Here is a 13,253-nt window from a genome sequence, read left to right on the forward strand (position 1 = left end):
TCTTTCGATTTTATGCCCTCATCATTATAAAGTTACATAGATTGAGGCTTTTTGCTAATGGTAATGTTGAACTGAAGCCTAGGAAATCATTTAGACTGATGTAATTGAACATTATTATACCTTCTTCATTGGACTCTGGAAAATAACCCGATTGATGTGATTTACATAGATGAGTAGCTTTGCACGTTACACAGCAACATCAAAATAGTGCTACATTTTCCTAACTTGGATTAGGCACCCAGAGCCAGAAAAGATATGTTATTCTATGAGAATGGTAGCTGCTTAGGAAGCTGCTTTTTGCAACAATGACTATTCCTGAAAAGTAGGTCTTCACTTTGAGGGAAGACTCCTGCAACTGTAATTGCAAAGTTGTTTTTGTGTAAAAAAATTATCTAATTTAAGTTAAACGCTGTAAAATAACAGCAAAGTGCAAATTCAATGTTGAAAGTGAATTTGACTTATTCAAATCTTTTTTCAGAATTTCTAGGTACTGAAGTATTTTATACTGAAAATTCACATTCTCCCATCAGCATTCTTCTAAAGCATCCAAAGTATAAATTAAATTTAACAAAGTGAAACGTGATGAGATTTCCATTTTAAGGAGCATTGAATTTGTTCGAAAATTAACGTGCAAAGGTTGCTCCATTACCATGATACTTAGAACCATGTAATGGCAAAATGTAAGTTTCCCCCACTGTGAAACCATCATTGGGATGTATCCATCGAACAAATGCGCAAAACTCCCTTCAGCCCATTCATGTAAATCAAATAACAATCGTTACTAAAGTATGGCTGAGAAAGGGCTTAATTAGAATTCTATTAACAGAATATGAAGTGTTTTGTTCTGCAACTTTATATTTTTATGAAAATAAATTACTATAACCATGTGAAAAGAGATTCATTAAACCCACATGTTAATTAGATATTAGTTAGTCAGTAGGATAATAAATATCATTACCTTGAGCTATCTCTCACTTGCACCTTACCTTCATGATCTCTGTCCCTGTTTGGGTTTAGCTAAAATCATGTAGAACCTGTATTTTGAAGCTATTTGTCAGCATTTCAGAATTTAAGTCAGTATGTAAACATTTATGATACAGACACATACATGGAATACAAAACTTACAGAAGAAATTTGGAAACAGAAGAGCAAACTTGAGTTTTTTTTCATGAAAGCTTTTGATGTTGGACATATATTCACACTTTATATAGTGATCTTAGTTGCTTCCCTCTAGAAAGGCCAGTGAAACTATACAATTCTTTGATTTGGTAAAGTATAATATAGGAAAAGTTGGGTTTTTTGAAATAAACACACGAAATGTTGGAATACTCAGCAAGACAGGCAGCATCTGTAGAAAGAGAAAACTTTTTTTTGAAACCTGATTGGATTAACAGCAATTACTTTGGTTCTCTTCTCTCTTCCACATGTAATCAAATGCTTTTTGTAGTTCCAATATCAGAACTAAAATCTGAAATTGCTTCCTATAACTAGTTGTTAATGGTTTTTGTCTCCACTTCTGTTTTTTTATGTAACTTTATATTGTAACATCTCAACTGTTGATTATTGTTGAGCTATTGTTTTTTGTTTGTTTCTTTGATGTGGTAGTTTTACCCAATTGGAAAAGGTCCAAATGCGTCATTTTCAGATGCCTGAAGCACCATTGCTTTTTGTTGGACATGATTGTAGGTACATTTTATTTTGTAAAGGTGTTCGAAATAACGTGAGATCCTGTTCGCGCATGTACATCCAGTTCGTCCGCCATGTTGCAAAGCACAAGACTGTGGGATTTATCCAACTATTTAAGAAAAATGCTGCTATTTTTGTGCAAATTTTTTAGAGTTCTTTTTTGAAGAAAGACAATGAAAGAAACACAGAACTGAGAACCTGAAGATTCCAGCAACATCCTTGCAACTCAGAGTTGGAGCAATGCCGACCCCATGGGGAGGCAATAACTCAGCGGGCAGTGTGAAGCGCAAGCCGCCAAAAAAAAGACTCTAGCAGCCAGCTCCACAGTCAGGTGGGAAAATTAAAGTCAAAGCTGCCGGACCCAAGAAGTCAGAGACAGAAAAGGACTATTGATTGTCACAGGGAATGCTTGGAAGCAATGTTCCTAGAGTCAAGAGAGGAAAACAAGCACCTGAAAACTCTGGTTGAAGCTCTGTGTGCCAATAATTATGCCGGTAGTGGCAGCTGTGGTAGTACCAGTGGGAGTGCAAGTGAGTCACATCAGACAGGAAGAAGTCATCACACTCAAGCAGGCCCACATGAAGACTTGGCTGATTATTAGCAATACTCTTGACTCAATAAGCTAAGATGTCTATGCTGAACAGGAAAATGGGAGCACTGATTATGATGAGTATGATTATGTCATACACTCAAGCAGAGCAGTTACTGGAGCAGTAGTTTCAGATTCTGATGAATCACCTGATACTAGGTCTAAACCTAGTGCTTTGCTAGTCAAAGATGGACCACCCATGATAAATCAGTTGGCTGTTGGTGACAAAACTACAAAACAACATGAAAACAAACCAATTGGCTTTGCATCCAGATTTGTACCCCCCTCTGAGGAGGATAGGCACTGAGTGATGAACGTGTGGGGAGTGTGAGTGTTCTTCTTACGAGTCCTTTTGAGGAGAAGTATATGTTGGAAACATGCCAGAAGTACCTCAAGCCAGGCAACTGCAATTCCCAAACTTGAATCACTTGGTCCGCAGTTTGGACATGGAACTTCAGAGGTGCCAAAGGCTCCTTATGAAGGGGATCACAGCTTTCTTGAAATCTACAAATGACAGTACCCTTAATGAAACCCAGCAGGAAGCTACTGCTCTGCGAGCCAATGCCAGCGTCGAGCTGAACCAACTCAGGAAAGACCTAATAAAGCCTGATCACAACTCAAGATGCACACATCTGTGCAAGCCAAGTGTAAAGACAACACAGTGGTTGTTCAGAGATGATCACCATAAGACTGAAAGAAATGGCTGAGGAATGAAAGACAGCAGGTGTGATGCAAAGCTATAGTCCATTTAGACCACGCTACAATCCAAATCTCAGCCCCTTGACAGGTAATGCAAGCAGGCTTTTTCCTTGTCAGAAATATCGGGATGCTGGATGGGTGCTATCTAACGGGGGAAGCACCTCAACCAGAATTAACCTGTACTAATGCATCCCAAATAAGTGAAGGTGTATGGCTTTATTTTCATGCCACAACTGAAACTGAGCATCTCAGATTTTGATTGAGCAGCCATAAAGATGCATAGGAAACTATAACATTGGATGAAGCCATTTTGAACATTGTTTCTGCACAGGAATTGGAATTTGAAATTAACAACCCAGCCAAGCAAGTTTTTATACCTCAACCACACAATCTGAACAGTGAAGAAATTAAACCTGTTGATGAGGAAATTTTTAAACTTCAAAGCAAAGGTGTGACTGAAAAGACTATGGCTGGGATTTTCCAGCCCCACCATGACGGGAACCACCATGGGGAGCGTGGCGGGCCCAGAAGTCCATTGACTTTTGGCGGGACCAGAAGATCCTGGTGGTGGGTGGGACCAGAAGTTCCCGGCTTATGCCCAAGCATGGAGACTTTGACCAGAAATTTCCGGCCCTGTTGGTGTCGGATGTCATGAGGGGAGGGGGGCTTACAATATAGTGAGAAGGCCAGAAATAGGTTTTACGTTGTCACAAAACCATTTTGCGATCATCAACTCCATCTGTCAATGGCAGGCCGTGCTTCCCACTGCTGCACATCGAGAAACTAATTTCAATACTTTAGCATCTCATTATAAGTCCTGCTCGCCGGAATCAACCCCCCAGCTGAATCATCTGGGCACGTCGGTGTGATTGTACACTGATGTGTTTCACAACTGTGCATAAGTGACGTGCACCTGGCGAGCTGCACTTCACTTCGAGGTTTGTTTGCTTGCCTTGCTTTGGGCAGCACTCGCAGTCATCAGCACCAGGCTTCGCAGGCAGCACTGTTTCATTATTAGGGCAGGGAGCTCACGGGCCGGTCTCTACCTACCAGAGTAGCCGTAAGGCTACAGGGTTAGGGCTTGCTTGGGGAAAGGGGAGAAGTGCCCTCAGGCAAGGGAAGAGGCTGCAGGGCGAGGGCTGTACGGGGGAATGACGCTATCCCAGGGTGTGTGTGGAGACACATATTGATTCGTGCAAGTGGTCTCAAGATGATGAGGCCTGAGGAGGCAGTCTGCAGAGAGATGAGGCTAGATGAAGATTTGAGGGTGTGTATGTGTGACTGGTGATGTCCCTTGAGCCGCAGTGAGTGAGATGCCAGTGAATGTGTGATGGGCTTGAGTCTGTGAGTTTAGTGATAAGATGGTTGTCTTACCCTGGCAGCACGTATGAGATCATTAATCCACTTTCTGCACTGGATGGCCGGCCTCTTGTGTGCAGCGTTGGCACTGACCACCTCTGCCACTGCCTCCCAAGCCAGAGTAGTGAGACTGGGCCTTCTGCAGCCAGAGCGGGGTAGAAGACATCGCGGTGGGTCTCCATGATGTCCAGAAGGCATCCCAGGGATGAGAGGGGCTGCATTCTTCTTGGCTTTTGGGGCCATATCTTCTGTGCAGCAGTCCTGGGCTGCAAGCATTGAGGACTGTGCACGCGGCTGCAGTTTAAATGTGGTGTCCTGCGTAGGAAATGGCAAGTTAACAGCATGGTGGGCAAATCTGAGCCCGTCCGCCAGCAAGACGGCATGTTTTCTTTGGCCACGTAATTAATGAGATGGGAATGGGTTGAAACGGTGCGAAAACCCTCCAATGTGGCCAGCGGGTAAAACTACTTTTTTCCCCGGACACTACCACACTTTGTGCAAATCTGGGATGATTCTGTCCTTTGTCTCCAATATTTCTTGCTTGACTGAAGAAAAATGGTGGATATCACATGATTCTAGATCTATCAAATCTGAACAAACATAAAACACCACTAATTTAAAACAAATACTTTAGATATTGTTGTACAATTCCTCACCAAGGACTGCTTTAGAGCCTCAATATACCTCAAAGATACTGTACTGTACCAATTGCAAGACAACATAGAAAACACCTTCTTGCATTCTTCTTGGCTTTTGGGGCCATATCTTCTGTGCAGCAGTCCTGGGCCGCAAGCATTGAGGACTGTGCATGCGGCTGCAGTTTAAATGTGGTGTCATGCGTGAGGAAATGGCAGTTTAGAACTTAACCAAATGGGCTGAGCCCAGGATCTCATGTGTTCATGAAGTTGTACCCTTTGCAACTATGAGGAACAATGGTCATATCGTAGTTGTGTAAATACATGATACCTCACTGGTTGCCAAAATTAAACAAGGAGCAATGGATGTAGTCAGAGAAACTACCCGACTACTATCTGACTTTGGGTTACATAAACCTGTACTTGACCCTGTACATAAAATTACTTTTGTAGGATTTATAGTGAACACCTCCTCAATGCAAGTCAGCCTCACTGAAGCAAAATCAGGAGAAATATGTTGTCTCTGCAAACGTTTGTTGGCCTCACATTCATCATTAATGGGGTTTGTTTCTTCTGTGATTAGTGGCTGCTTTCCCTGTTGTACAATATGGGCCATTGCATTACAGAGAGCTCAAAGGAAAAAAAAAAGCTTTGAAAGAAAACAAAGGGCATTTTGACAGAAAAATTATCTTTTCTCTTGCAGCTCATGAAGAGCTAACTTGGTGATTTGACAATATGTCAATAACATTGATACGGGGATACCAACAGCACACATCACAAACAATGTCTCAAGATCAGGATAGGCTGCATCCAATGGTGCCACACACATTGGAGGAAAATGGAATTCTGAAGAGACAGCACAAGCAAAAAAATTAAATTAATTACTTAGAATTGAAGGCTGCTTTCTTTGCCTTCCAAGCTTTCTGTACACAACAATCATATTGCTATACAACTAGACAACACAACTGCAATGGAATACATTAACAATACGGGAGGAACAAAATCACAGGCATGTAATGAACTTGCCAAGATTTTCTGGAAATGGTGTATATCTAGACATTTGGGTCACTGCAAAACATTTGCCTGATGTCTTAGCTGATGATAGGTCAAGGAAATTCAGTGATCAGTTTGAATGGAAGCTAGATGAGGCTGTTTTCCTGTAGCTGTGCTAGCTGTATGAGAAACCAGATGTTGATCTTTTTGCATCCTTTTTAAATGCATAGGTAGAAAATTATGTTTCTCGGCAAAATGACCCAGGAGACAGATGCTTTTTTCAATCACCTGGCAAAGCTATTTTTTATATGCATTTCCCTGTTTTGTGTGATAAGTAGATGTTTATAGAAAATTGAAAGGGAGGAAGTTGTTGGGTTTTATGATGGTATTGAGACGGCCAACACTGCCATGGTTTGCAAGGCTGTTGAACTTAGTAGTGCAAAAACCATTAATATTCCCAACAATGAAGCATTTAATTTCTCAACCTGCTTCAACAAAATGCCACCTGTTTTATGAGCCTGCAGGTTATCAGGAAAAACCAACAAGGCAAGGGCCTTTCAGCAGAAACTGCCGACACCATCCAATCTGCTGGCAGCTATTGACCAGGAAGCAGTACACAACTTACATCAAGCAGTGGATGGGTTTGTGCAGAAGATTACAAATTAATCCACTGCAAACATCTGTGCAAGCTGTTTCAGAAAGGTTGACCTCATTATTTCAAGGATTGGGCTACAGTGTCAGGAACGCTGCAAAGTCAGCTTTGTTGTCTTTGGTTGTAATGCCAGAGGGGCACACTTTGGGCTCTCATCCATTGGTCACTCGTTTTATGAGAGGTGTGGAAACCTCAAACCACCAGTGCCAAGATATAATACCACGTGGGATGTGAAGCCTATGCTACGTTACTTCTGGGAGCTTTCTCCTCTTTTGTCACTTACTGTTCAAGATTTGTCAATGAAGACAAGTATGTTAATTGCTTTGGTGTTTGCACAGCATCAGCAGGCCATACATCTACTAGTCAAGCAATTTGCAAAAAAACTCCTTAATCCTTTATTTTTCAAATGAATGATCTTTTGAAGCAAAGCAAACTAGGGAAAGCTGGTTGAGAGCATACCCATCAGACCCATGTTTGTGTCTGCGAAAATTTGTGAGAATATTTGCTCCGTATTGAACACCTTCGAAATGGTGAGAAAAACATTTTTGTGCATTTCAAAAGACTACACAAAAGGGTAACCACGACCATTGTAGCCAGATGGATATGTCATGTTACAATCAAAGCTGGAATCAACATCATTGTATTCAAACCTCATTCTACAAGAGCTGCAGCTGCATCTAAAGCTAGGTTATCCATGATCCCAGAAGTGGACATTGCAACACACAGGATGGAGCAGTGAAAGAACTTTTCAAACATTTTACAACAAGCCCATAACAGACAATGCCAATATTTTTGCAATGGCACTCTTGCAGGATTAGAAAGTACACCATGTGCATTTTAATTGAGGGACATGCTTGTAAAAATAGTCTTTTTTTTTCAGAATGGAAAACTTGAACTGATTTTTGTTTTTAGAATTGAAAGCAACTTGATCCTCAGTAGAGGAAAAATGCCTGAGACTGTTTTCATTTTCTACATATACTTGAATTTTACAATGGGTTAAGCACAGCATTGGGCATTATTGCCTCTGCTTTCTTACACGTGCAACAGGCAATGGATTGCATTAAAAGTGTTACCCAAGCTATGGGTAGAATCGTCCCAGATCTGCACTAAGTGCGATAACAGGCAGGAAAAGGACGTTTAACACGCCGGCTGCAATGGCGGCTTTTCATGCCATATCGTCCATTAATTATGTATTCCAGGAAACACACCATTTCGATGATGGGTGGGCTCTCATTCTCCTGCCATAGCATAATTTCGCCACTTCTTCACACCAGGTGCCATATTTAAAGTGCAACTGCTCGCACCCCTCTGTGCTTCCAGCTTACGACTGCTGCATGGAAGACATGGCCTTGAAAGGCAAGAAGACTGCAGACCCCCGGTTTAATGACGCGTTCCTTGAACGCCTTTTGGACTCGGTGGAAGCCCGGCATGATGTCCTCTACCCCTGCTTTGGCCGCAGGATGGGCAGCAACATCACCAATCGGGCTTGGGAGGTGGTGGCTGTGGCAGTCAATGCTCTACGAAAGAGGCCAGCCGCCCAGTGCTGAAAAAGGATAAGTCGCTCTTCTCTCACACTCAAACCCATCACACATCCACTGGGATCTCACTGCCAGTTCAAGGGACATCACCATTCACTCTCTTACACACACCTTGGTTGTCCTCATTCCGTCCATGGGACCACTCACTACCCACACATGTCAGGCATACTTATCATCTGGCCTGACAGGAGTTCTGCTTACACTCTTCATCTCTATTCATGCAAAACAAGCTGGCGCACAACGAGAGGGAGAGGTCACAGACTGGTGGAGGAATGCCTGAAGTCAAGCTCCTCAAGGACTTTGAAAATAGAACTATCCAGCTAGTTGGTGAGGATCTGGACTGTTCCTGTGCTGACGGTGAGGTCAGCAGAGCTCTAGCAAGTGAGAATCCAGAAATGCAACATTCATCAGACAGCCTTGCTGTGAGTGATGTGTCCTGTTTCACAGGCCACTGCCATGCACTAATTATCTCTTCATGCATTCACAAGCGCATCTGAGAGACAACCGATGGAGTCCACGTTCCAGGGCCTCCAATCAAGCCCCAAAGAAACAGAGGAATCTGAAAGCTCCTTCATTGAAGACCCATCACAGCGCTCACCCATGCTCTCCACCAGCGCAGAGATGCACACTTCAGTGGGACCTAGCTTTAGAGTAGCCTCAGGATCACCATCTAGTGAACACTATGCACTGTCTGATCCACAACAGGTGGTGGCAGGGGCTTCCCAGATCTCCAGCACTCTGAGGACTGCTGGAGGCCAGAAATTTGCTGAGTCTAAGTCAGATGATGAGCCTCTGGACTCAGTCATACCTCAGTTGCTGGAGCTGCAAAGGCAAGCTTTGGAACACCAGGAAGAGACCTGGACTGAGACACCTGCCTTTTTCTTATGCGGGAACCAAGGTTTCGCATCTGAGTGACAGACACTGCTCATCATACCAAGGAGCCATAGGCAGGGAGACACTCTTTTACACCCTGGGTGTTCCTTTACACCCTGGGTGTTCCTTTACACCTTGGAGTGCAGCTGCACTCCTCAGATTGCAACACATGATAGAGAAGTTCAACCACTTTCAGACTGAGGTGATAGCGCCGGCATGCCAATGCACTGATGTAGGATCGCAGCTGCCATGGAGACCTTGGTCCAGGACATTGCTCCTGTACTTGCATGGGCTGAACTCCATCACTGACGTGGTAGTTGGCCTCCAACAGTGTATACGCAAGAGAGGTGCAGAGAAGCTTGATCTCACTCCAGCTGCCCCTTCTCAAGGAATCAGCCTGGGACCCTTGGGCACCCATAAGGAGGAGGATCAGCAGGTGCACACCCCCTCAGGGCCATCCACCCAGGTGAATCTGGGAATGTCTGGCCCATCCGAATCCCCTCTTCCTGTGACCTCAGCAGCTCCAGATCTACAAACCAAGGAGGGTGCCACTGCCACATAGCAGGACTCCGAAAGTAGGCTGGGGCCCTCCAGGTCTTGGCCCTGCAGAGCACGCCCGCCAAGGTCATCATAGACAGGGCGTAGCAGTCAGTAGGTTGCCTGCATCTCTGCTGTGGATGCCCAGGAAACACCAAGATGTAGCGACAGGGTTAGGAGGATTAAAAGGGTGTAGTCGCATAGCCTGGACATGGGTATTAATCACTTGTGCATAATGTTCACTATTGTAAATTAATACCCAAGACCGCCTCCCTGGCTATGGCTCCATGTTGAGCTGTGTTTTTGCCACTCAGATATGAAACCTTGGTTCCTGCACAAGTAAAAGTCAGGTGTCTCAGTCCAGGGTCTCTTCCCTGTGCAGCCTTCAGACCAAAGGCTGACAAAGGATCAGGTGCATTTAAAGTTTCACAGCTGCATCTCTATGGTATGACCCTGATCATAGGGCAGAAGTGAGTTGCCCTTGGCCAGACAGGAGTCAGATGTTCACAGTGGCTATGTGAAGATCTGTGAATTGTCCTCACTACATGTCGTCGTCATCACCATCATCCTCCAGCAATCGTGACTTTTAGGGCCTCCGTTGCTTCCCCATGACAGGAGCCTTATCACAGAGGGAATGTGCACTCCCATAAGCCAGACTGGAGTCAGACATTCACAGATGAAACATGAGGATCTGTGATGTCTCCTTACTGCATATCTTCATCATCCTCCACAAAACTAGCAGCTATGAGGGCCTCCCGCGTGCACCTATCTTGTCTGGCCAGTGCAATGGCCTCATCGCCGTCATTGTCGCCTTCAAGGACCTCCTCACCCTCATCCCTGTCTACGTCCTCCTCACCCTCATCCCTGTCTACGTCCTCCTCACCCTCATCCCTGTCTACGTCCTCCTCATCCTCATCCCCATCGATGTCTTCCTCATCGGAGGAGACCATCAGCTCTTCAATCTTCTCCTCAGCCAGCTCCTCTCCCTGTTGTAGTGCCAGGTTGTGAAGGGCGATAATACACGGCGATAATGAGTGACACCCTCTGTGAACTATATTGCAGGGCTCCACCAGACCGGTTCAGGCACCGGAACCTTATTTTAAGCATCCTGATGGCTTGCTCCACCAAGATGCTAGTTGCAGCATGAGCCTCATTGTGTCTTTGTTCTGCTACAGCCTGAGATCTACGCACGGGTGACATCAGCCATGTCCTCTGCAGGTACCCCTATCTCCGAGGAGCTATTTGTGCAGCCTCCGTGGACCCTGGAAGACGTCAGGGATCTGTGAACAACTGAGAATTTAGGATTTGTGCACTCTCCCTGAAAAGCACGCGCAGACCTGCAGGATGCGTTTGTGATGGTCGCACACCCGCTGCATCTTCACAGAATGGAACCCCTTACGGTTGACGTAGCTGACCACGTATTGCAATGGAGATCTGAGCACCACGCAAGTGCAGTCAATGGCACCCTGTACCTGTGGGAAACCTGAGATCAGGGCAAATCCGATCACTCTTGCGTCCTGGCTTTCTTGGTCCTGGGCAAAATGCACAAAGTTTGTGCCTTGGCAAAGATGGCGTCCATGACCTCATGGATGTCTCTGTGGGTGTTGGTTTCGGTATCCCACAGACATCATCTGTGGAGCCCTGAAAGGAGCCACCTGTGTAAAAAATGAGTGCCACGGTCACTTTCACAGCCAGTGGCAGTAGATGACCTCCATGTCCCTGTGGCGCCAAATCCTGCAGTAGCTGGCAGATGTGACCAACCAGTTCCCTAGACATGCGCAGTCTTCAGCAACACTTGGTCTTCTGCAGGAATGAAAGGCAGCATCTATAGACCCTGGGTCTAGCTAGGCACTGAACAGCGATGGCTTGCTGTGGCTCTTCAGCAACATGTGTGGGAGACCCAGCCGCCCCTTCTTTCTGAGGGTGCTGTTCCTCCCTCTGTGCAGCCAGGCTCCTCCATCTCTCCCTTCTCTGTCATCTCCACTGTCTGTATGCCCATGAGGCATACAGCTAGTTCACCAGGCTCCATGCTCCTGATGTACTCCCCTGCAGGATGAAATAGAAAGGAACGTGGGTTAGCTTGGGTATGCTAAGAACCTCTCCTGGTTAAATCTGAGGGGGCCCTTAATGCATCCTGGAGAGTGCTGGCCACCACTTGGATGGCTAGAGTTTAATGCATTGCGTGGCGGCTTGAGACCCTGCCCACCTCGCCCCACTCCACCTGACCAATTGGTAGCAGCTTTGCCCATTGGACTGCATGCTGTGCTCTCAGCTCTGGTGCAGACATTCTCCTAACCCGTACTGCAAGGCTGTACTGTTAACCTGAACCATGGGGGAGATTGTTCCAAACCAGAATGATGACTTTGCAAGGGGCTATGAGCGTCTCCACCAGTGACATGCTTGGAGTCAGACCTCTAAGTCATTCCATTCAAAAATCCAAATGTTTTTAATACAATGCGCAAAACAACAAAATTCAGCGTGAGTATTGTAAAATATGGTGGCGGTTAATTTTGCTAAGGCCTTTCTTATTTAAAGATTTTAATGCAACTTCTGTTTTCAGGTTCTGGTATATTTATATTTTAACCATTGGTTGTAATAATCTGGATACTTGGTGGCACTTTGATGTCTCTGCATTGCTTGAGTGGACAGATCAGCTAAAGGCCTGACTTCAAGCATGTTAATGTTACTGCATCTGAACTGTCTCGGCTGCAAAGGAATGGTCACTTATACAAGGTTTCCCTGATGCACAACCAATCCCCCCCCCCACCCTCCGCCTTCACCTTATTGTCCGCTCACACTGCCGAACACGCCCGACTCCAGTGGGCAGAGAAAATTCTGCCCTATGAGTTTGACTAGTTTGCTGTACATTGAACTGGCATTGAGAGGCCACTGTTTTGCTTGAAAACCTTGCATTATTTCGAACACTGCTGTGAAATAAAATGGAAAGATTAAATGAGAATTTACCTGTTCGAAGTTTGGTCTAGATTTTGAATGAGAAATGATGTGCCCTTCATCCTCTCCCATGATTTTTCATATAACTTTAAGTTGACATGAAATTGCATTGATATACATAACAGGACTATATGTTTTACATATACTTTGTTACTGATCACATACGTGTACCACTCTTCACTGCCAAGTACAAAATGAAATTCAATAGTTGGCACTGAGAGTTCGTAACTGTGCCCTCGCTTTTGAGACTGGCTGAGCATGCACGAATGAGGTGTCTCATTATTTCTCACTCCACTTACTTCATAAAACCAAGATCAAACTTCAAACAGGTAAGTCCTCATTTGACCGTTTCATTTTCTGATGCATACCATGGCTATGCTTAGCAAGCCATTTTCTGATTTAAAATGCAATTTGTATTATTGCAATTTTATTTTTATATTCTATAATTACAAATAATGTGAAAAGTTATGCCAACTAAAGAGACATCAATTACCTTTCGTTGGACCTGACCAGGTAACACTTTTTCTGAAAAGATGACACATTGAGATCAGATAATTAACTTTGTTTCTTGCCTTCCTGAAAAAGTATCTCACTTTGTCTTGAAACTTGAAGCAGTCAAACATGATGCAATATAAGGGAATTTTGGGCAGGAGATTAGCATTCGGAGAATAAGACCTGCACAATAGGTACATCAACTTCCTTTGTACACTGGTCAAAAGTAATCTCTGAATTATTTTAC

At 44.5% G+C, this 13,253-nt stretch overlaps 1 protein-coding gene across 1 annotated transcript in view; it reads left to right on the forward strand.

Moving 5' to 3' along the window:
* Positions 1 to 13,253, forward strand: part of trim9 (tripartite motif containing 9) — a 131,346-nt gene that overhangs the window by 87,240 nt on the left and 30,853 nt on the right. The gene's annotated exons all lie outside the window — the stretch shown is intronic.

The sequence above is a fragment of the Carcharodon carcharias genome, chromosome 20, assembly GCF_017639515.1.
Source record: "Carcharodon carcharias isolate sCarCar2 chromosome 20, sCarCar2.pri, whole genome shotgun sequence".
NCBI classification, from domain to species: Eukaryota; Metazoa; Chordata; class Chondrichthyes; order Lamniformes; family Lamnidae; genus Carcharodon; species Carcharodon carcharias.